General features: G+C 40.0%; 1 pseudogene; it reads right to left on the minus strand.

The window, feature by feature from the left end:
• Nucleotides 1-4,705: 4,705 nt before the first annotated feature.
• LOC107759770 (NAC domain-containing protein 101-like) lies at nt 4,706-26,256 on the minus strand (annotated as a pseudogene).
• Nucleotides 26,257-26,518: the final 262 nt, after the last annotated feature.

A 26,518-nucleotide genomic window follows, 5' to 3' on the forward strand; every position in this document is an offset into this window, starting at 1 on the left:
GTGTACAAAAAGTAACTTTTTTCACAGAAAATAAACAATTAGTGACGAATTTTTCGTCGTAGCTAATAATTTCGTCGTTAAAAATCACATTTGTTGTAGTGTGGGTCCGTATCGTGATTTAGAACTTGAGCATATGTCTGAAATCGAATTCGAAAGTCCCTAGTCCGAGATATAAGACTTTGTCGAAATTTAAAAGTTAAAGGCTTAGTGAAATAGAGATGTTTGACCAAGGTTTGACTTTTTGGATATCGTGCCCGTATTTTAGTTCCAGAACTCGGTATAGATCAATACAATATTTATGACTTGTCTGTGAAATTTGGTGAGAAAAGGAGTTGGTTTGACGTGATTCAGACTCCCGATTGTGAAAATAGAAGTTTCAAAACTTTTTTGAAAATTTCATTTGATTTGGTATTCAATTCGTAGTTCTAGGTGTTATTTTGACGCTTTGATTGCGGGAGAGAGTTTGTATGATATTTTTAGACTTGTATGCACTTTTGATTTAGAGCCCCGAGGGCTCGGGGGTGAGTTTCGGATAGGCCACAAAGTGATATTGGACTTAGAACATTTGCTGGTATCTGCAATTTCTGGGAACTGACCTCTGATCTCGCATTTGCGAGATCAAAGATCACATTTACGAACACATCAGTCTCGCATTTGCGAGCTACTCATCGCAAATGCGAATAGTAGTTGGGCCATAGTTTTTGCATTTGCGAAACATACTTCGCATTTGCGAAGTGTGTTTGGGAAAGGCAGTGATCGCAAATGCGATCATAGGGTCGCAATTGCAGAGAGTCATGTTCACATTTGCGAACTAACCTTCACATTTGGGAAGGCAGCAAAAGTGTGAAGGACTTCACATTTGCGATGGTTCCTTCACATTTCCGAAGCCCAGGTCGCAAATACGACATCAACATCCGGGTAAATATGACTTAGACGGAATGGGTAATCGGGTTTTGGTCTGAATTTCAGATTTGGACCAAGCGTGCCTGGGTGTTGACTTTTTTAATAATGGCCTAAATTGAATTCTTTACAATCGTGGGAGTTCCTAAAGCTTAATTTGAATAGTTTGGTTGGTAAATTGCTAGATTCTATTGGTTCAGATGCTTGTTTGAAAGGCAAAGCGGTGGTTGAGTTTTGAGTTTGGTCTTTGGAGTGAGGTAAGTGTCGTGGTTAACCTTTACTTGAGGGAATATGTATTGTTTGTCTATTTTCCACGTGTTTAGGTGTTGGGTACAACGTATATGTGTGGTGACGAGTACTTATGCATTGTTGTCGGATTAAAGCATGTAGGTGGGACTTGGGTTCTTGCAATTATTGTTTCCTTTGTTCCTGATATCCATGTTTAGACTAGTATTGTTAAATTGCCCGTTCTTATGATGTTTACGGATCTTTTGGCGATAATTGAGTATTGATTCAAAGTTGAGGTTGGTATTGTAGAACCAAATCTTGAAGTAAGGGTTATTCATGTTATTTCCATCTCCCTATTGTTATTTGTTTATTACTCTATAGTTAGGATAGTGTTAATGCATGAAGGGTGATGTCGTGCCATATTGTAAGTGTTAATGCATGAAGAGTGATGCCGTGCCATGTTGTCAGAGATAATGCACGAAGGATGATGCCATATCATATATGTTGATTTATATTGTAAGGTTGAGAGTAAAAGCACGAAGGTGATGCCGTGCAGTTTCATTATTCCACTATGAGGTTGAGAGTAAAAGCACGAAGGGTGATGCCGTACACTTTTCCTTACTGTGTTTAATGGTTTTCATTGGTTCAAGGTATACTGGCTGTTATAGTTATCACTGGTGTCGTGATTCCCTCCTCTTATATTCCCCTCAGCATGTCCCCTTCCCGATATTACTTGTCTAGTGTTTATTTGTTGTTATTTGTACATATACTGTTATCTGTACAGGTTTATCATTGGGTATCTTGTCTTAGCCTCGTCATTACTTCGTCGAGGTTAGACTCGACACTTACCAGTACATGGGGTCGGTTGTACTGATACTACACACTGCACTTCTATGCAGAATTCAGTACCAACCCTAGCTGATCGTGACGTTAGCAGCTGGACTTGATCGTCAGGAGACCAAAGGTAGATCTGCTGGCATTCACAGACCCTGGAGTCTCTTCCTAGTCTTGTTATTTGGATGTTTCTTTTCCTTTAGAATAGTATATTTTCTTTCAGACTCTATTTGTAGCAAATCATAATAACTCATGAGTTGTGACTCCAGATCCTAAATGTATCAGATATTATGAGTTTTATAATATTCCGCAAACTCTGTTTTAGATTCTGTTTAGCTTAATTATTTCTATTATTAAAAATTGGCTAAAGATAATTTGTGAATTCTCTAACGTTGGCTTGCCTAGCAAGTGAAATGTTATGCGCCATCACAGTTCCGAAGGTGATAATTCCGGGTGGTGACAAATGATTTTTCATTTTTTTTATTTCATAAGTTCTTCTAGTCTTCTTATTGAACTCATTAACCATATTATTCCATCCATCTTTAGACAAATAACTATTAGGTCTATTTCCTTTTCTTTTCTGTTATTCACACAGCTCAACAAATTTAACATTGGCATCATCATCCCACTTAGCATTATTTCGTCCGGTAAAATTTTCCGACATATTTGAGTGTTAACAATCTGAAGAAAATAAAAATACTTCGTAAGCTTTATACAATAATATTCTCACCTAAGAAGTAAATAAATAGAAATATTTCATCATACATGAAAATAGAAAATAGTAGCTTCTAAAATTCTTAGATTGTAAATAGAAGCTAAATTTAATGGGTGACTAATGTTCTTGCTGTAAATAGAGCATCCACAAGATGCCTTGTGAATAATAAGAACTTCTTTTTTTTTCCTACGAAAATAATGATAATTTCTACCTCCTAATTAAAGTGCATGTTGCCACATTCTTCCTTAATTCAAATAGAATCCCTATACAACAAGTTATCTAGACGATAGAGCAATACACTTGCACCTCAATCTGATTAACAGAAGAATTTGCAGATAAACAACCTATATCTTCCCTTGCATAGAATGATCGATCAGCTATACTTTTTCTTCATCTGTAGTCAAACAATGCATTATCTTCCCCGTGAACGCAAAAAACCCATAAAGTGTTCATAAAATTAAATTGTTTATTATTAGAGCAATTACTACTGATGAGCTGTACAATGCTATAAAGTGGACTGCTTTCTCCAATATGTTCAATTTTATTATAATGGATTCTCATGCAACAGGAAAAAATATTTGCATCAAATAATGACAACAATGTACTCAAGACTATAGTGATCTTATGGATGATATATAATAGAAACAAAGATATACCATAAACATGCAATTATTCATCCATGCAATGTTAAATTGCTTCAACTATTCATATTGAACTTTCTTCAAATAACAAAAGAAAAAAGACCGGACACAATTTTTTTGCACATTACGAGTTAGTGAATCACTAATATTTCATCATGATCTTAAAATAAAATAAAACCAAAGTAAAAGAGAGGACCTTACCTTAAACTGATCAACAACATTAATTGTCTACCAAGCAACTCAATCAGAGACCTCCAACTTTCTTTACTGCACACAGACTTTTATGTCCAAACGAGGAAGAGATCGTGAGCTCGAGTGAAAGATGAGGGATGGAGAGATTGCGTGGGGAGGAAAGTTACGTTCTCTGGAGAAAGACTGCAGAAAGAAAACGTCAAGATCGATTGGGAAAAGAAAAGAGTCGTAGTTGGGTTTTAACAAGGGAAGAGTATTTTTGGGTTTATAAAATAATTTAAGGGATAGTAAAATAATTTTTTTGGTCAACGAAAAAAGCTGTTAAGCTAAAAGCAAAAGTTGGGAGTGACCAACTTATGACTTTTAGCTTGTTTTGGCTTAATATAACCCTAACTTAAAAGCACTTAGACGTTAAGCAAACACCAAATTAAGCCAAAAAAAATGCTTAAAGTCCCAAACACCCTCTAAGCCAAAGCCCCTAATTAAGGTTCAACGAAAACTTCTAACATGCGAAGTGAAGAGACATTCCTCTAATATTCTATTTAAATATTGCTTTCAAGAGTAGTCCCTCTTCACTAATCATGCTGTATACAAAAGATATCGTATATAGCAGTAAGATTATCTAATGATAATTGTCATACTAAGTCACATTTGAGCAGCGTAAACAATACAAGTATAGAGCAGTTAATGAAAAATAGTTTTCTTAGTCCTTTGAACACTCTATACCCATATAGAGGCGTTACAATCCATTATACTCTAGTGCACAATCACGGGTCTTGCAGATTTTGTTTTGAACATCTAGACCCAAATATCCACTATTAACTAAACTTAGGCAGAATATTGAACTTAACTGTATCTTCACACTCCGCAACTGGATAACTTGTATATACAGTTACCAAATTAATAAGAAACTACTTTAATAACCAGATGACATTAGCATCAGAAGGTGACAATTAATCTTAATAAACTAACTAACAACGACCATATTTACATTGACCATATTGTACTAACTAGTTAAAAATTTATGTGAGATACGCAAGGAAAATTTCAAAATATATTGATTCATAGTCCTAGCTTAGAGAAAATACTACAAAACTTGTAACTTTATCTACTAAGTATCAAACTAAACTAGCTACTAAATATATTAGAGTACGTATATTCTCGTCGACAATTGAAAAAGCAATTAGCATCCGATTTAGAAAAACTCTAAAACATCCAGATCAATATCGTCTGCCGAACCCAATAAATTAGCAAGTTGATCATCTTCGACTTCATCCCACTCTATGTATTCGGCATTGTCTTCGGAACCCAACAGAGCAAGTAATTGGTCTCCAACTTCGTCTCCCTCTATGTATTCAGTATTCTTCTGATCATCATCATCTTTCCACATTCCATAGTTGTCTTCTTGTAGAGCAGAATTGATAAATTCTTCTACGTCTCTCATATTCTCATCATTTACCACTGCTTTTCCTTTTTCCTTATTACCGGGATTTTCCTTCTTCTTGATCTTACAAACTACGAAACCTTTGTTCTTAATCTCCCTAGCATCGAGATAACAATCGTACAAAGAGTATTCAGTTATGAACCACTCGCCATTAACGTTATTTGACGATTTGTTTGCTGGAATATACTTCAAACTTTTCACGAAGCCCATGAGTCTCCCTTTATCATCAAACACCGCTAGGCCTTTGCTTAGAGGTTTCCAAGTGCCCTTCCCAACAGTTCGTGGAACACTTTTCCACGTTGACTTCTCTTTCTTTTGCGGCGTTATGAAGTAACGAGTTTTGTTGGTGCCATGATCATCATAAGTGTATGAGTCCAAATTTGGACGACCACACGAACTGACAACAAAAGACGAGATCTTCATAATACGACGTCCTGTGGAGGACTACGACGACCGACAGCGGACAAAGGACATATGACTTTTGCAGTAGTGTAGGCCTAACAGGGGGCATTAGGAATATACTTTCGAATATTCCCTATGATATGTCTTAAGGTTGAGAAGGGGGTTATCCTTTATATATAGTGAGGAAAAAACCTTGTAAGAGGGACTTTTTGGCTAAGAACACTGATTGTAATATCCTTCTACCTTCAAGGTTGGCATTGTTAATGCTCAATCATTCAGTTTCATGAGATCAAGAAATACTATCCACCGTGTTCATCTCTTATATCTTTTATTCTAGAGTTTATTATACTTAGCTGAGATTTACCTCTTCATTTCCATTAATTGATTTATTCAAAAAGGTTCCGATATCTTTTGGGTCAAACAATTTGGCGCCGTTTGTGGGGATTTCTTTAGCTAAGATTATAGTTTCATCTAGACTCCTGAAAGGGATAATCGCTTCTTCCGAGCTTGGTACAAACGAACAATGGCAGGGAAAGCAGACGCAAGGCAAAAAGCCATAGTAGGCGTCACAGCCAACCTCCTAGACACCATCAACGAAGATAGCAGAGAGGATCACAAAAATGAAACACTAAACATCACACCCGGGGGAGACACTTCACCTCCCCCGCACGGAAGCGTGACCGCTTCACGCGAAAGGGAAGCCTCCACATCTGCAACAGGAGAGGCACCACCGGTGGTAAGAAGACTACTGGAAGAATGCCTAACAAGTGATCTGAACACCATCCTTGATAAACCCGCCCAAAAGGATGATAGGAATGTGGCATATGCAGATGTCACGATAAACGAGGGCGAGCAAGACACCCTCCGTACAGGTAACACTTATGTTGCTGATAACGAAGGCAATGATATGCTTGCAACCGTTTTCAAGTAAATGGAGGAGATAGAAAATGAGAATAAGGTACTCCGTGACCAAATAAGGGAACACTAGGAGAGAGTTGACAAAATACCAGGAGCTCCAAAGATGCTGCCAAAACGTGATGTTGGTCAATTCATCGAGCAACCATACAGTGAAGAAGCAGCCCATACACCATTCCAAAGACCTTCAAAATGCCGCCCTACTTAAAGATATATGATGGTACTACCGATCCAAAAGACCACATTATCCACTACGTTACACCCGTAAAAGGTAACAATCTCTCAAAAGATCAGGTACGAAGGCAATGATATGCTTGCAACTGTTTTCAACTAAATGGAGGAGATAGAAAATGAGAATAAGGTACTTCGTGACCAAATAAGGGAACACTAGGTGAGAGTTGACAAAATACTAGGAGCTCCAAAGTTGCTGCCAAAACGTGATGTTGGTCGATTTATCGAGCAACCATACTGTGAAGAAGCGGCCCCATACACCATTCCAAAGACCTTCAAAATGCCGCCCTACTTAAAGATATATGATGGTACTACCGATCCAGAAGACCACATCATCCACTACGTTACAACCGTAAAAGGTAACGATCTCTCAAAAGAGCAGGTACCATCGAGGCTGTTGAAAAGGTTAGGCGAAACCTCAATAGGGGGAGCATTGACATGGTACTCTCAAATAGCAGCATGCTCGATAGCAACATTCGATGAAATGGATGACAAATTCGTCACCGTCCATGTAGGAGCCAAAAAGGCAGAGGCTAGGGTAAATGACATATTTTCCATAAGATAGATGCACGACGAGGAACTCAGGGACTTCTTAGCTCGGTTCAACAGGTTGAGAATGATCTTGCCGAATGTGTCAGAAGGAATGGCAGTAGCAGCCTTTCAGAACGGATTAAACAGAAACGAGTCGAGAGCAACTAGAAAATTGCTCAGCAGGCTCATGAAATACGCTCCAACTACTTGGTAAGAAATCTATAACACCTACTGCACTGAGGTACAAGCCAACGAGGAAAATCTAAACGGCCGATCCAACGGTTGACGCCACTCCAAATCGAAGCAAGGAAAGATCGTCGCAACGACGGTCGAAGAGATCAGTTGGGGCCCCGTTCCAGTCGGGAAAGACATCAACCCTACGTCAGGACGTTTGTCCCATCTCCACTACGGTGCAAAAATGCTCCTCCTCGACATACAACACTATATCGACACGAGAAAGGTATGCCTCCACTCCTATCTGCTCACATTTTTTGTGTTACTCCTTTAGAAATAGTGTACGCCCTGGAGAAACTCGGTCCAAAGGTGCAATGGCCGCAAAAGATGAGGTCAGACCCCAGCACTCGGAAGTCAAGCACTTTCTGCGAATTTCACCAATAAAGGGGCCACAAAACCGAAGATTGCATAAGATTACGATAGGAAGTAGTACGAATGCTAAACTAGGGTCACCTGAAGGAGCTGCTGAGCAATCGAGGACAGACTAACTTCGCCCGCAGACGCGAACAACCCCAAGGACCTCCAAAACCGCCTTCTTCTGCTCGCACCATACAAATGATCATCGGTGGGGGCGACGGTGCAACGATCAATCATGTCAAGTTCACCACCACACATAAACTCAAACGATCAATCACCCACGAATGGTATGATGACCTCGAAGATAGTATCATCTTCGATGAGTCGGATGCCGACGGTTTTCTTTCCCTCACTATGATGCTCTTGTTATCACTTTACGTATTGCAGATACTGATGTAAAAAGAATAATGGTAGATGACGGGAGCGACGCGTGTAATATCCATCCTCGAGTCCTCGTGCAGATGAGACTCGAAGATAAAATAATACTGCACTGTATAACGTTAACAGGTTTTAATAATGTAGTTGAACGGACTTCTGGAGAGATAGTGCTACCCGTCCTACCCGGAGGAGTCACCGTGGTAACGACATTTCACGTCAAGAATTAGGAAATAGCTTACAAGGCCATCATAGGGCGCCCGTGGATATAGGCCATGTGAGCGGTCCCCTCCAGTCTCTATCAAGTGATCAAGTTTCCTACCCCGTTGGGAATATCTAGAATTCGAGGGAAAAAACGCACCGCACAAGAATGCTATCGCATCGCCCAAGATTGCTCACACACCCAACAACTCAAAGGAGCAAATGTGGAAGCATAGCAATCAGCGATGTTGGGAGCCAAACTTAACATGCGAACAGACGTTATCAAGGACCCCGACATCGTGGAAGCATCCGAATCAACAATAGAAAATCTTTATCCCGTCCTGCTATACGGCAACGACAACACAAAAAAGGCTTATATCGGGCACAACCTCTCGGAATACGAAAAATTTCATAAGTTCTTGACTGACCATGCCGATCTGTTTGCTTTCTCCCATACAGATATGCCAGGCATTCCAAAAGATATCGCTACCCACAAGTTAAACGTCAATCCCCTATATCCACCTATGTGACAAATGAGAAGAAAGTTTAACGCATCAATCAACGAGGCTGTCAGCGAAGAGGTCGATAAGCTATTCACAAATGGCTCCGTCTGAGAATCGAAATATCCTCAATGGGTCGCCAATGTGGTTATGGTGAAAAAGAAAAACTAAAAATGGCGGATGTGTGTAGATTTCATAGACCTAAACAAGGCATGTCCGAAAGATTCTTTTCTATCACATCGACTAGCTCATCGATGCAATAGGAGGACACGAGTTGCTAAGCTTCTTGGATGCCTATTCGGGTTACAACCAGATCCTCATGGAACGAGAAGACCAGGAGAAAACCACTTTCATCACTCACCAGGGAACATACTACTATAAAGTGATGCCATTAGGACTAAAGAATGTGGGGGCGACATATCAGGGATTGGTCACCAAAATGTTCAGAAACCAACTTGGTAAAACAATGGAAGTCTACATCGACGATATGCTAGTTAAGTTGAAGAGGAAAGAAGATCATATCGGTCATCTGAAGGAAGCCTTCGACATATTGAGATGGTACAACATAAAACTAAACCCCAAAAAATGCGCCTTCGTCGTAAGCTAAGGAAAGTTCCTCGGTTTCCTAGTATCACAAATAGGCATTGAGGTCAACCCGAAACAGATTAAATCCATCGAAGGAATACCCAAAACACTGACCAGCAAAAGCAGGTACAAAAATTGACGGGACGGATAGCAGCCCTGTCAAGGTTCATCTCACGGTCATCGGATAGGTGCCATAAATTCTTTAATGTACTAAGGAAAGACAGCGGGCTCCAGTGGAATGTAGAATGCGCCGACGCCCTGAGGAAACTAAAATCGTACTTGTCTTTGCCACCTTTACTCGCCAAAATTGACCCAAGCGAGTGCCTCCTAGTCTACCTGGTTGTATCCGAAGTCGTGGTAAGTGCAGTTCTAGTCCAAGAAAACCAAGGTACGCAATCTCCAATTTACTATATCAGCAAAACCTTAATTGACGCCGAAATAAGGTACCCCCACCTTGAAAAGCTGGTTCTGGTGCTAGTCATAGCTTCACAAAAGCTTAGACCATATTTTCAGTGCCACCCCATAAAGGTGGTGACAACCTTCCCTCTCAGGAGTATCCTGCACAAACCCAAGTTATCGGGTAGTTTGGCCAAATGGGCCATAGAACTGAGAAAACACAATATAACATATCAACCGCGAACCGCGATAAAGTCGTAAGTGCTCGCCGACTTCGTCACCGATTTTAGCGCAGAGATACTGCTCGAAGTCGAGCAAGAAAAGATTCGCACTTCGTCTAATCAATCCGACCTCTGGGTCCCCTACACCAATGGCGCATCCAACGCGTCGAGATCGGGACTGGGACTTGTACTCAAAGTCCCAACGGGTGAAGTAATTCATCAATCTGTACGATGCCCTGAAATGACTAACAATGAGGCCAAGTATGAGGACGTAATTGCAGGATTAAAATTGGCCATTAAGTATGGTGCTCGACGGGTCATCCTCCGCTGTGACTCTCAACTCGTTGTAAACCAAGTTACTGGACTTTCCAAATTAAGGGACAAAGGTTGCAGAAATACCAAACTGAAATCCACAAACAGCTGCCAGAATTTGACGAATGTCGATTCGACCAAATACCCCGAGAACAAAATATCGAAGTAGATAGTCTCGCCAAGCTAGCAGCGGCAACCAAAAACATCACCAAGGAGAACGTGGTCACCCTTCTCCACTCATCAATAGACCAAGTCGAGGTACATTCTATAAATTTTACTTGGGACTGGCATAATCGCATCATATCATATCTACAGGAAGGAACACTCCCACAAGATAAAAAAGAAGCCAAAAATCTCCGAATACAGGCGTCCAGATATAGTCTCATAAGCCACGACCTTTACAAAAGGACATTCGGCGGCCCGTTAGCCAAATGCCTCTAACCTAATCAGACAAGGCGAGTGCTCGAAGAGGTACACGAAGGCCACTGCGGCGCCTATACTGGTAACCGAGCCCTCGTTAGGTGTCTTATTTGTGCAGGATACTACTGGCCTACTATGAAAAAAGAGGCTGCAGAGTACGTTAAGAAATGCGAGCAATGCCAAATATATGTCCCTATGATACACCAGGCGGGGGAACACCTGCACTTTGTCACCTCCCCATGGCCATTTATAAAATGGGGGATGGATATTTTCGGGCCCTTCCCAGTAAAGCGAGGTAAGGTATGCTTCCTTTTGGTTTTAATTGACTATTTTTTCAAATGGGTGGAAGCAGGTGCGTTCGCTAAAATACGCGAACGAGAAGTCATCAAGTTCATCTGGAAAAACATCATATGCTGCTTCGGCATCCTCAATGAAATCAGTTGCGACAACGGACTCCAGTTTGTAGGGAAAAAGACGACTGAGTTCTTCGAAAAATGGCACATCAAACGGATACTCTCCACGCCAAATCATCCTGCCGGCAACGGTCAATCGGAATCCTCCAATAAAACAATATTAAACATATTAAAGAAAAAGTTCAAAAACGCCAAAGGGCTATGGCTGGAACTACTACCGGAGGTGCTATGGGCCTACCGCACAATGTCGAAGACCAGCATAGGTGAGACACCGTACTCACTGGTCTACGGCACCGATGCAGTCATACCCATTGAGTTCGGGGAAACTAGCCTGAGGTACTCCAATGAGAGTGGTTCAAGCAATGATGAAAGTAGGTTACAAGACCTGGATGAGGTCGAAGAGCAGAGGGATATGGCACACATAAGAATGGTGGCCCAAAAACAACAACTAAAAAGGTACTATAACAAGAAGGCCAAAGACGACCACTGAAAGTCGGGGACTACGTACTAAAGGCCAAAACGCAAGCAGCAAAGGACCCAAATGAAGGGAAACTGGGAACAAATTGGGATGGACCGTACAAAATAAAAGCAGCAGCAAGTAAAGGAGCATTCCATTTAGAACCAATCGAAGGAAGCAATTGCAAAATAACTGGAATGTCGCCCACCTCAAATACTTCCACTTCTGAAAAAAGACGCCGCCCGAGTCGTACTCTTTTTCCCTCGCCCGTTTTTTGTCCCAATCAGGATTTCTTGGGGAGGTTTTTAATCTCGAGGTTCGAAGTATTGTTCGTTGCCCCGCCTAACGATTGTATTTCCAGGCCGAGCAATGAAGGGACTAGGTATAATCTCCATCATATGTACGAAGTCGACATGTATATCCGATATATGAATAAAATCACTCCATTATGTATACGAAAGCGACACGCATCTCCAATGTATGAATGAAACTGGCATCCACGACACTCCAACAAATAAAATAGAATGCCACCCTCACGACGGGATCTTACTTTAGCGCCAGCTCGAAAGTAACATCCCAATTGCCAAGGCCATCGACAAAAAGCGAGTTCGACATCATTCGAACTGCGACGGGATTTTACTTCGGTGCTAGCTTGAAAGTAACATCCCAATGGCTAATTCCATCGATGTAAAACGAGTTCGACATCACTCAAACTATGACAGAATTTTACTTCGGCACCAGCTCGAAAGCAACATCCCAATGGCTAAGGCCATCGATGAAAAACGAGTTCGACATCATTCGAACTGCGATGGTATTTCACTTAGGTGCCAGCTCGAAAGTAACATCCAATGGCTAAGACCATCGACGAAAATGTTACACCCCATGTTTTCGTACGTTAAAATTTCATCATAAGTTAATCAACATAATTTCAAGAATGAGATTATTTTGGGATTATAAGTATTGTGCTATTTTAAAAAAGTGATGAGTAAATTCGTGAAGGTGAGAGGGTAAGTAAATCGAAAAAAATAGATTTCGTCAAAGTTTGTCATGTTTGGAATAAAATATGGCCCGAGCTAAAATACTCAGTATTTATGGACTAGTACCATACAAGGTTCCACATGGCCGTTATAGTAAGGTGTATAAGATGTGATAACAATGAGTAGTATTTAAAGTAGATTGAGATAATTTTTAATTATGTGGATATTTGGTTAATTATGGAGTTTTTGTGGAAGATTAACCATGTAATTAAGGAAATTGATGAATAAAATTTGGATAAGCTTAAGTGTTGAAACGTGCCAGCATGTTCCATGCAACCAAATGACTCATTAGCCATTTATTAGATGTGTCACATTAAGGAATATTTGGCAAAATTTATCCTTATCAATTGGGCCCACAACCATTATAAGAGTTGTTTTTCCTTTCCTAGGAGTTAATTTCCTTCCACTATTGTTATTAAATGGTCAAACAATGATTCTTGTCAACAACCTTCCATTTTCAACAGGTTAGTGTAAATTTCAATTTTAATCTTGGTATAACGTACAATATACCAATCCAAATCTGATTAAAGCTTCAATTATTTGGATCATTTGGTAATTGTATTCGACGAGAATTACACAAGCTCGTGATTGCTTCCTTTAATGTGTCAAGATAATTCAATAGTAATTCCAAGTTGTTTGTCTCTTTTTAGTTTCAAAATTAATTGGAATAGTGCTTGGAAAATACAATCTTTCTCAAGAATATCATATGAATTTTCCCCTACTTCGGTCCGCCGTTATGTGTTGTCGCATTTGACGAGTGTTAGAGGGACTGTCAAGAGAATCCGCTCAGGTATGTTAAGGATATTCCTTCTTTCTTTTTGGCATGATCTATACGTCACAAACGAAACGAGCAAATGTGCAACTTCCATAAAATGACTCTATTTATAGAAATGCTTATATTCTTGATTCACCATGTGTCTCATTATTTTATCATATGTTCATGGGTTTCAGAAAATACGTAAATTGGAAAAAAATTTACTTCGTGATATTGTTCAAAGGCAAAATGATCTTATGACACACTGAAAGATTTTATTAATGTGCTTTTCATGCATGGCATTCATTTATACATGTACATTGACCCATGACCAGATGGCATTATATACGCATATATATGTATATATACATGTATATGAGATATGGAAAAAGGTTACGGCGTTATATACGCACCACCACCTATCAGCTGGTATACGTTGATGATTTTGCCCACAGTGGCCAAGATGATATGATGGGATGCCTTTAGAGGCTTTATGATGTTATGAACAGATGTACCTATGCACAACATGACATTCATATGCGTATGCATGACACTAAAAGTATTTCATGATTTACAGAGTTATCCGGAATTACATGTTAACTCTTTTACTCCATGTTTCTCTCATGTATATTATTTACTGATTTTTATTCCTTACATACTCGCTACATTATTTGTACTAATGTTCCTTTTGCTTGGGGACGCTGCGTTTGATGCTCGTAGGTTCCGATAGACAGGTTGAGAGCCCTCCTAGTAGGCTATCAGCTCAGCGAAAGGTGTTGGTGCGCTCCACTTGCTTCAGAGTTGCTTATTTGGTCAGTATAATTAGGACATGTATTGATTGGTATGGCGGGGCCCAGTCTCGACTTTTGTGATACTTATGTACTCTTAGAGGCTTGTAGATAGTTGTCACGTATACAGATACATGTATACAAAAGTGGTATCAGAGCAGTTTGGTCCTAGGCAGTCTACAAGCCGTGTCTAGTAGAGTCTTGTTTAAGGGTGTGTTGTGCACCACACTTATAAGCAGGAGGCTACAGGGCATTTAGGATTGCCGCTCTTTCTTCTTGCTCTAGATCGTGTGGTAGAGCTCAGCGGTAACAACTCAATTTCCTAAACTCTATCTTATTCATAACACGTTTATGCTTACATCTAGAAAGACGATTGGTAAGAGATATAACCGTGGAAGAGTTGAGTTAGAGGAACTCGATTTTTGCATCATGCTTATGATGGATAAAGATGAGGCATTCATCAAATCATGTGTATACTAAGATGTGCAAGCTTCTTGATAAGGCTCTTTAAGGAAAGAATGTCTATCCCCTAGGGTGAAAGCAATGAAGAATCAGAGGGTACAAGTTTCAACAAGTAAAAGAAGCAAGGTGAAGAGGGGTACGAGGTACTTAGATAGTAGAGATGAACATTAGCTATAATTCAAGTAGAGAAGTATAAGCATTTTTGAGTTACCTTCAACAATAACAGATGTATGTACAATTGGCCACACCCATCTCGATTATGCACTATGGGAGCTAACATATATGGTTTAAGAGAATGACGAGATATCAGGATCCGGCTGGGGTTTGAATAACCCAAATGGTTGATAGATTGTTTGCGTTAGTTGACATTTTTGAAGGATATTGTAAATGTGCTAATAGTTCTCCTTGTGAGACACCTAGATGGTGCACTCTAAAATAGTACAGCTAGATATGAGCATGACAAAGATAGGCACTGGAAGCCTTGAAGAGATAAATATTACCTTAGTGTGGCTACCATCCCTGGTAGGAATAGAATGTTAGGCAATTCGAGGAACCAATGGATGGAGTAAAAGGGGCTAAACGCAAAAGAATGTTTTGTTCGAGTTTTTAAAATAAAGTGATAGAGAGAAATGTTAGCAGGAAAATAAGAAGAGAGTTAATGAAGTAGTATGAGTAAAATGTGGTACATGGATGACAACAATAGATAAAAAAAATGATAGTATTATAGAGTACATAATCAAGAGAAGGAAAAGATGAGATAACAGGCCTTGCGACAACAAGGGAGTATAGGCCATAAAATTATATCCTCATTTCGAGAAAGAAGTTCGTGACTCCAACGCAACTACCAGAAAGGAGAGTTAAACCCAGAGTAATAGAAATTGGTATGGGTTGTTGAACAAGAGAAACTAAACATGGATTAGGGGCTAAGTGATTTGATAATAGTCAGCATCATGGGAATTTTAGATTTGCGTTTCAGCAATAATAGAATGGACAACCGAAAAAGATTCATGAGGAATTTAGATAATGGTCGTTCAGGAAAATGCTTCCTTAAAGCAAGCAATACGATCAAAATTAAGCTTAAAAGACTATGTGCGCTAGTTACACTAAGTGTCATCCTCGTGAGTAAGGAATTTCATTATGCTTGGTATAGAAGGATTACCGCAAGGCGAGTAAGAGTCATCGATGATGTAAAAGGACGCCAAAAATAAAGAGGTAAAACATCTATCGGTAGGTCATCATAGCTTCAGCTCTTAGTACTCCCCTAACGGGCGGAATATGGAGTGATGTGTCATTAAGTCAAAATTAAGTGGTTTTAATGTCTATGGAATGGTAAAGGAAGAATGCGAAAAAAAATGAAAAAGGAATGAGATGGCACTTATCCAAATCCTACAAATATGCTACGATTCAAGTGTAAGCACGACGTCAAGGAGAGGAAGTAAAGGTTCTAGCCCAAGCTATTATTAATAAATAAGGAGCCAGTGCGAGACGTAAGTTAAGACAAAGGAAATAACCCAAGAAAGATTACGCAGAATGTTTAGATGAGAATGGGCCAACGAGTAGTTAGTAATTGATCAAGAATAACCTAGTTATGGCTAAATAGGAGGTTACAGACGAGTCAAGAAGATCGTGTAAGATAAACATAGTAAAACCCAATGTAGTGAATTCAGCCTCGTAGTTATGACATCGTGATCCCTGAGAAATATTCAGGTAGGAGTTGGGATAGTAAAAGGTACCATATGAGTATTACGGAAATAAAAGAGAGTGCCACTGGGAAGATGGTCAAAATATCAATTCAGAAGCAACCCTACAAGCACAAGCGTGTGGAGATAAGTAACTACGGATAATTGTAGACAAGGAAAGACATCAAATTTTTTATTGGGTATACGATGTAATAAGTTCACAGCTTTACAAGAGTCTGAGGGTCCTTCCTAAGTACTATAGTGAGAGACTAGTTGAGGAAACAAGGAAGAAGGCTTCAACCTAAGCACAGTGACCTAAAGAGGAAATGGTCTTGTAACAACAGCCTCACAACAACATTGTAAGTACTCCAAAAGAAAGTGGAACCTACCATGGCTAATGAGCGGGAAGTAAAACCAAAAGTAATATTCGAGACCATATGAGTTGAACAAAAACTTTGGCATGCGTGAGAACTCAGATAAGCTAAGTATGCACCCAACAAGGGGGCAAAAAGACCAGGAAAAGCAATTGCTTACGTTTGAAGAAAGCTGAAATGGAATGAAAGGAATTATTCGATTAATGATCAGCCGTAGAAGACTTCAGTATAAGTTAAAAGAAGGAATTGGGTCCAGGTCATAGACAAAGGAATAAATCATTTGTATCATGGTTTTCCATAGCGTCCATAAAAGGCTAAAGTAATAACTGAATGCCACGAGCCACAGATCGGAAGATATCTTAAGCCTACATAAAGGTTGGTCAGAGGGAAGAGGAAACTAAAGAGTTACGTTGGCCAAGTAAAATAGGAGCCTGATTATCGGACCCAGAAAATTATAGAAATCGTGATTAAGAATATGGAAGGACCGCTCTTAATATCAGAGATACAGAAGAGATAGTACAACAACCATATTCTTTAATGGCTCTACGATGAAGCCAGTCAGAATAATACCAACCTCATAAAAAGTCAGTACAAAGAACCCACCAAATTGTATATGCACCAGAGGTGAAAGTATTATAATAGAGCTTCGGGTTATGGATGTGAATTATACCTATGTGGAAGGGAGGTCATGAAAGAGATAGAAGATGTGATGCAAGATTTTAAGGTGTGTAAGGTAAAAGTGAACAACGTACGAGGCACTCAAATATAGAAGGTTGTGAATTGCCTATACTTCAGTAAAAGGTTAGAAGAACTAGGTTTCGTTATCGAGGAATGATAGCAGCATCGTCAGTGGCATACCTTCCAACCTATGGTTTCTAGGCATCGAGAGGTCTAGTTAAAAGATTAAAGAAGAGTTTGAAATAATGTGATGTCTCGCTTGATGTTCCAAAAAAGCATAAAGAAATTAGTCGCAAGCTAAAGTATTGTAGAGCGACAAGGTTTTAGGAAGGCAGGAGTAAGGATAAGAAAAGGCAAGTGAGAAGGAGACATAAATGGATAAGTCCTCAAGGTTAAGCCCATGAAAACAAGAGAGCTGGTGGTTTTTCTAAGTTATACAAAGCTTAGTATAGCCTAAATGAACCCAAAAGAGTCTAAGATTAGTAGCATTTAGAAGAAATGGAATGTTGCCTTAGAAGTAGAATGAATGTGTAATTGTGACAGATAAAGGATGGCGTTTGGTCCTTCGATTGATTAATGATTTGAAGAGAATTTCATGAATTGTACGGGATTAAAATGCCCATATAAGGTAAATCACATTGGGATACTATGAAATATTGTTATGGAAGTACTAGATGCCCATCGCGGTCCATCAGTTTGGGTCGTGACATCGATGCAACGCAAGCCCTAGTGGCAAGGTATTACGTAAGAAGTTTTAAGTTATCAGTGGTATATTATAGATCAATATTGAGGTGAATCAACAATGGATGGACAAAAGTCACACCATCATTCTTAAGATAAATAGTAATGAGGAAACATTAAAGGACTTAGACATATGCATATAGGATAAGCAACGAGAGTAAGCTGGAATTCGGTAGCAGACCTCAGCAACGATAAATCGAAGTAAGAGTTATGGTATAGTATGACCTATCTTGATACAGTAAAGTCATACGGATGAGTAAACTGATCTATGAAATAAAGTATACCAATATTTGTAAGTTCAACAATGTACCGAGCGAAGAACTTCAGTATACATATAGATGCCTAGAGGGGCATCTTGTCAAGCTCTGTATATGTTCACAAATTAAGGCCTAGAGATTGGCTAAAAGCTGGAGGAAAAAGGAGAGAAGAGTCGCATAGGTGCACTTACAAGGTCAGAATCGTACAAGCTGCATGAAAAAAGGTAGCCATAGTTACGAGATTCGGAGGAATCCGACTAAAAGTTGTGGCATAAGAAAGAGACCTACAGGAGGGAATACCCTAGACTTTAAATTTATTCACGGAACAACCGCCAAAAATGGCAAGGAGAGTACTAAAGTATTCGCAAGGACTATAGGCTATGATAATGATAAGTGCATCAGTCAACATTCAAGGATGAATGTTCCAAAGGGGGAAATGATGTTACACCCCATGTTTTCATACGTTAAAGTTTCGTCGTAAGTTAATCAATGTAATTTCAGGAAAGAGATTATCTTGAGATTATAAGTATTGTGCTATTTCAAACAAGTGATGAGTAAATTCGTGAAGGTGAGAGGGTAAGTAAATTGGATAAAATGAATTTCGTCGAAGTTTGTCATGTTGGGATAAAATACTCGAGCTAAAATACTCAGTATTTATGGACTAGTACCATATAAAGTACCACATGGCCATAATAGTAAGGTGTATAAGATATGATAAAAGTGAGTAGTATTTTAAGTAGATTGAGATAATTCTTAATTATGTGAATATTTGGTTAATTGTGGAGTTTTGGTGGAAGATTAACCATATAATTAAGGAAATTGGTGGATAATATTTGGATAACCTTAAGTGTTGAAAAGTGGTAGCATGTTCCATGCAACCAAATGACTCGTTAGTCATTTATTAGATGTGTCACATTAAGGAATTTTTGGCAAAATTTATCCGTATCAATTGGGCCCACAACCACTGTGATAAGAGTCGTTTTTCCTTTTCTTGGGAGTTAATTTCCTTCCACTATTGTTATTAAATGATTCTTGTCAACAACCTTCCATTTTCAATAGGTTAGTGTAAATTTCAATTTTAATCTTGGTATAACGTACAATGTACCAATCCAAATCTGATTAAAGCTTCAATTATTTGGATCATTTGGTAATTGTATTCGACGAGAATCGTAAAAGCTCATGATTGCTTCCTTTAAAGTGTCAAGATAATTCGATAGTATTTCCAAGTTATCTGTCTCTTTTTTGTTTCGGAATTAATTGGAATAGTGATTGGAAAATACAATCTTTCTCAAGAATATCATACGGATGTTTCCCTACTTTGGTCCTCGTTATGTGTTGTCGCAATTGACGAGTGTTAGAGGGATTGTCAAAAGAATCGGCCCAGGTGTGTTAAGGCTATCCCTTATTTATTTTTGGCATGATCTATACGTCACAAATGAAACGAGCAAATGTGCAACTTCCATAAAATGACTTTATTCATAGAAATGCTAAAAATGCTTATGTTCTTGATTCCCCACGTGTCTCATTATTTTATCATCTGTTTATGGGTCTCAGAAAATACGTAAGCTGGAAAAAATTTACTTCATGATATTGTTAAAAGGCAAAATGGTCTTATGACACTCTGAAAGATTTTATTAATGTTCTTCTCATGCATGACATTCATTTATACATGTACATTGACCTATGACCAGATGGCGTTATATACGCGTATATATGTATAATATATGTATATGGTATATGGGAAAAGGTTACGGCGTTACGTACACACCACCACCTGATCAGCTAGTATACGTTGATGATTTTGCCCACAGTAGCCAAGATGATATGATGGGATGCCCTTAGAGGCGTGATGATGTTATGAATAGATGTACTTATGCACGACATGACATTCGTACGCGTATGCATGACATTAAAAGTATTTCATGATTTGCAGAGTTATCCAGAATTACATGTCGAGTCTTTTACTCCATGTTTCTCTCATGTCTATTATTTATTGATTTTCATTCCTTACATACTCGGTATATTATTTGTACTGATGTCCCTTTTGCATGGGGACACTGCATTTCATGCCCGCAGGTTCTGATAGACAAGTTAAGTCCTCCAAGTAGGCTATCAGCTCAGCGGAAGGTGTTAGTGTGCTCCACTTGCTCCGAAGTTGCTTATTTGGTCAGTATAATTAGGACATATATTGATTGGTATGGCGGGGCCCAGTCCCAACCTTTGTGATACTTATGTACTCTTAGTGGCTTATAGATAGTTGTCACGTATACAGATACTTGTATGGCCTTGTCGGCTTATATTTTGAGTTTATAAATGATCATGTTGGCCTTATAGGCCCGTATGTCACGTATGTAAGTTTTTATATCAGGACGAGTCATTCCATGTCAAGTATTTCTCCATGTTTTATTCTACTTATCTCACGACAGTCTCTCTGGCTCATTTACCTATGATAGTATGATACGAAAGATACGTTATGTATGTTCTCGATTGAGTAAGGTACTGGGTGCCCGTTGTGGCCCATCGGTTTGAGTCGTGACAAAAGTGGTATCAGAGCAGTTTAATCCTAGGGAGTCTACAAGTCGTGTCTAGTAGAGTCTTGTTTATGGGTGTGTCGTGCACCACACTTATAAGTAGGAGGCTACATGGCATTTATGACTGTCACTCTTTCTTCTTACTCTAGATCATGTGGTAGATCTTAGTTGTAAGAACTTAATTTCCTAAACTCTATCTTATTCATAATATGTCGATGCTTACATCCCGAAAGACGATTGGTAAGAGATATAGCCGTGGAAGAGTTGAGTCAGAGGAACTCGATTTTGCATCATGCTTATGATGGATAAAGATGAGGTATTCAGCAGATCATGTGTATACTAATATGTGCAAGCTTCTTGATAAGGATCTCTAAGGCAAGAATGCATATCCACTAGGGTGAAAGCGATGAAAGAATCAGAGGGTACAAGTTTCAACAAGTAAAAGAATCAAGGTGAAGAGGGGTACAAGGTACTTAGATAGTAGAGATGAACATTAGCAACAATTCAAGCAGAGAAGTATAAGCATTTTTAAGTTACCTTCAATAATAACAGATGTAAGTACAATCGGCCACACCCATCTCGATTATGCACTATGGGAGCTAACAAATATGGTTTAAGAGAAGGACGAGATATCAGGATCCGGCTGGGGTTATAATAACCCAAATGGTGGATGGATTGTTTGCGTTAGTTGACATTTCTGAAGGATATTGTAAATGTGCTAATAGATCTCCTTATGAGACACCCAGATGGTGCGCTCTAAAATAGTACAACTAGATATGAGTTATTACAAAGATAGGCACTAGAAGCCTTGAAGAGATAAATATTACCTTAGTGTAGCTACCATCCCTGGTAGGAAGAGAATGTTAGGCAATTCGAGGAACCAATGGATGGAGTAAGAGGGGCTAAATGCAAAAGAATGTTTTGTTCGAGTTTTTAGAATAAAGTGACAGAGAGAAATGTTAGAAGGAAAATAAGAAGAGAGTTAATGAAGCAGTATGAGTAAAATGTGGTACATGGATGACAACGATAGATCAAAAAAATGATAGTATTATAGAGTCCATAATCAAGTGAAGGAAAATATGAGATGGCAGGCCTTGAGACAATAAGGGAGTATAGGCCATAAAGTTATATCCTCATTTCGAGAAATAAGTTTGTGACTCCAACGCGACTACCAGAAAGGAGAGTTAAACCCTAGATTAATAGAAAACGGTATGGACTGGTGAACAAGATAAACTAAACATGGATTAGGGGCTAAGTGATTTGATAATAGTCAGCATCATGAGAATTTTAGATTTGCGTTTCTGCGATAATAGTAACATCCCAACGGGATATTACTTTGACGCCAGCTCGAAAGTAACATCCCAATGGCTAAGGCCATCGACGAAAAGCGAGTTTGACATCATTCGAACTGTGACGAGATTTTACTTCTACGCTAGCTTGAAAGTAACATCCCAATGGCTAAGGACATCGACATAAAACGAGTTCGACATCACTCGAACTACGACGGGATACTACTTCGGCGCCAACTCGAAAGCAATATACCTACTGCTAAGGCCATTGACAACGAAGATATTTCAACTAAACTCAATACAATAAGTTTAGCATTTCGACAAAACGTCGAAGCAACTTAACTACGGCAGAAGTCATAAAAAAAAATCAATCAAAGAAAGAAAATGACTCAGAGATGTACGACCAAAACGACCTCCATCCACAGCAAATGTGTTACAAATATTTGTCTTTACAAAGGGCTCAAAGACGCCTTTACAAAAATCGTAAAGCAAAAAGTAAGTACAAAACAAATATTACACATCATTCCCAATGACATACACGTCTTCATACCAAGAGTCATAGGCGAGTCTGTTCGCATCATCAGAATTGATATTATCTCCGTCAGGCATAAGAGGAACATACCTACATGCCTCAGGAGCTGCACGAGCCTTGGCATGTACATCCTGAAGCTCCGTTTTAGACGCCATCCCATCAACATGAAGATCCTTGTACACATCGAGCTAAGCCTCGGCGTGAACCCACAACTTATATAGACGTCGAGGATTAGCTGGAGCATAAGATATAAAAGGCTGTGACTATCGCCGTACGTCCTCCGCTTTCAAAGAATCCATCTTCTTGTTCAATACGGACAGCTCCGCCTCAAACCCTTGAACACTCCCCTCAAGTCCCGCTATCTTAAGTGCAGATGCCTCCTTCTTCTTGGTCCACTCCGACCTACACACACAGAGGGCATCTTCCAAAACTGCTGCCTCAGAGACAACAATCACCAATCTATCGGCACTCAAGCCTAGCTCACCTTTAAGCTCATTGATCTCCGTCGTATTCATATCCAGGTCGGTAGTTAAATTGGCCACCTTTGCTTGGAGGTCGGCATTCTCGGCCATTACCCCCTACTTAGCTCAAGCTCATCTTCCTTCACTTTAAGAGATGCCTCAAGCTCACTGTTACGGGCGATGGCCTTCATAAGGTCCTCGTCTCGTTCCTTCAACTCCTCAACCTTACGTGCCAATTAATCCTCCCTCTGCTTGAGCCCTTCACGGAAAAGTTAGAAGTCAGGATCCTCATTGTAGATGTCAGCCATCGCATGATGCTTGGTGCGATATTCTTGATATTTAGAAGACATCTTTCCATAAATGGCCGTCCTCTTCCTTTCCCGATGCTCGCGCTCGATCTCTATGATAAAGGTGTGGCACAAAAAGTAAAGTAAAACAAAAGGACAGGCCAAAAACAATAACATAAACCCAACAACGAAATGAAAAGAAAGATATCTACCCTCAAGGCCATGCCAGAGACGCTCTGAGACAACTCCATATCGCTCATCGCTCTAAGCGCCTTGTTCTTAAGGGCAGCACATAAAGGAGCTAAAACAGACACCACCTGACCACAGTCCGACAATAAGTTATAGTCCCCGAGGACAACTATGTGTAGATCAGAACCCTCCACTCTGACCTCTACATGAGTGTGATGCTCCAAAAACTCACGAACATCCCCCGGGTCGACATCTGAGCCCGAGCCTTTGCCCTCGATGCATAGGCCCCATCCAATGTTAGATGATGCGCACCCTTAGCGGAGTGCACAGAACTACCTCCTTGGTAAACCTCTTCTATTTGGGGAGACCTCCCCGCCAAGATGGCGTCGGCCATAAACATGGGAATAGGTGTCGTCTGTGACGCACCCATCCTATTCTTACCAGTATCAACGGCCACGCCCTTCCCAAGCTCTACCCTCCTCCTTTTCCTCAGTAACAATTTGTCCCCATTAGAGGAATCCTCTACAAGGTGATGGATCGGTAAGGAAGAGTTCTCTTCCCTCACAACCATATTGCGAGAAGAATCTCCCATATGTATCGGTTAAGCATGACCCTCTCGGACGGACTCAGAAGAGTAAATTGTATTCCTGCAGCAGCGACGGCCTGTCGAAATGCAGGAACTGGGGCCCTCCACCTAGAAACTTCGCGACCTGTCATCATAAAGAGTCGTATCAATAGACAATGGTATGTAGTCAAAGAGAGATACAGAGAAGACACTTACCAGATGAAACGGTCAGTCTCGAGTTTCCGCTGCATGAGGCAGCAAACGGGCTACCCGATCCCTTATGCCTGCAATAGGGTGGGATGGACACCCCATAGCTACAAACGGGAAGCATATAAACACTAAGGTGAATGAAGAAGAAAAGAAAGAGTAAAACAAGTGGTGACACTTACGATGCTCGTTCCATCGCTCCAGGAACCTAGCGGGGTCAGACACGATGGGTTCGGTTCTAACGAAGAAGTACTTATGCCAAAATTTGCGACTCACTCGGTCGTCGGTTCCGACCACCAACCCTTGTGTCGCACGGTGCCTCAAATGTACCATAGTACCCCTATGAAAGCTGGGTGAAAACAAGTGTAGAAGGTGGTGAACAGTAACCTCGCACCCCGCCAACTCCGTATATTTTGTCAATAGCAGGAGTATTTTGAGCGAGTACGGGGAAAGTTGCACCGGGCATACCTGATAGACTCGACAAAATTCTTCCGCTAATGGGAGAAGGGGGAAGGAATGACCGATCAGAATGGGGTACTCATAAAAAGCACAGTACCCAGGCCTATGGACTTCCACGAAGTCCCTTCCCGCTGGACCATATCAATATGAGCGGGAATGTTATATTTTGCATGAAGAGCATCGATATGGACTTGTTCAGTTTTAGAGAGTACGGGAGCAGGAGTAAGAGGAGGATCCTTAAGAAAGTCGCTTCGAGACATAGGGTGTCTCGGAAGTAAATTCATCCACGTTGGGAAAGTTGTCCCCCTCCTCCACTGTCATGTCCTCACTGCCAGAGGGGAGCGCCATGGACAACGGGGTGGCGTCAGAAACCCCCTCATGAGATCGACGTGTTCTAGGCATCTCTACGACGGAAAATGTGTTAAAATAACAGAAAAAGCTAAGAATGAAGAATGGAAGAAGAGGAAGCAGAGAAATCATTGCAGCAAACACGGGAGAGATGAGAAAGAATAACCAGAGACGAAATTTATAGGATTGGGTGGCGCCAGAATCGAAGCGGAAGGCTGCAAAATGGCACCAAAATCAAAGCGACAAGCCCTCAGCCCCTGTCTCGAAAACATGCATAATGATGACGCATGTGGAAGTGACGTTATTTCACGATAAGATACACCAACCAAGGTCTTGTTGAGCATGCTAACCTTCTATTGTTGGCCTAGCCATGACGCTTCGTGAAACCAAAATTCTCCACAGGAGTGGGCGGTGTCCGCTTATCAAGGACGCACCAAGTCGCAACCTCGACAAGTGTAGGGACTAACTGTATTGGTTCAAATTTGGACGATCACGGCTACTGACAAATACGACAAAAGATGAGATCTTCAAAGCATGACGTCCTGTGAAGGACTACGACAACCGATAGCGGACAAAAGACGTATGACTTTTGCATTAGTGTAGGCCTAACAGGGGGCATTAGGAATATACTTTCGAATATTCCCTTTGATATGTCTTTTAGGGTTGAGAAGGGGGTTATCCCTTATATATAGTGAGGAAAAAACCTTGTAAGAGGGACTTTTTGGCTAAGAACACTGATTGTAATATCCTTCTACCTTCAAGATTGGCATTTTTAATGCTCAATCATTCAGTGTCATGAGATCAAGAAATACTATCCACCGTGTTATCCCTTATATTTTTTATTCTAGAGTTTATTATACTTAGCTGAGATTTACCTCTTCATTTCCTTTAATTGATTTATTAAAAAATGTTTCAATATCTTTTGGGTCAAACAATAAGCTTCGAAAATCTGCCTAAGGTTCCTTGTCCGCGTAAAGATCGGTCTGCTGCATGAGCTCGTTAATTCTGACATGGAAGGGGCTCGTCTCTCACAAACCCTAGTAGATACTTCTAACACTTCCCTATCCGTTGGATGAAAGAAATTACCCATCGGATAACGAGAAGAACATCCCATAGCCCGATGATCAGAGCATGTCATTGTACTGCTGATGAATGATGGATATAATCAAAGAGAAAAGAAACAGTTGAAAGAACGGAGACCGAATAGTTGTTTCTAATGGTAATTTATAGATGAAGCTGATGGGTTGATGAAAACCCATTCCTACTGATAATCGAAATACTTTCTTTCAAAGGTTATTAGGATTTTGCTTTTTCTTATTTTATTTCTTGACGTTCAAGGATGAAAGATTATTAGTACTTTTTTCAAATTTTACTTT

This window comes from Nicotiana tabacum, chromosome 6, assembly GCF_000715075.1.
Source record: "Nicotiana tabacum cultivar K326 chromosome 6, ASM71507v2, whole genome shotgun sequence".
Classification (NCBI taxonomy): domain Eukaryota; kingdom Viridiplantae; phylum Streptophyta; class Magnoliopsida; order Solanales; family Solanaceae; genus Nicotiana; species Nicotiana tabacum.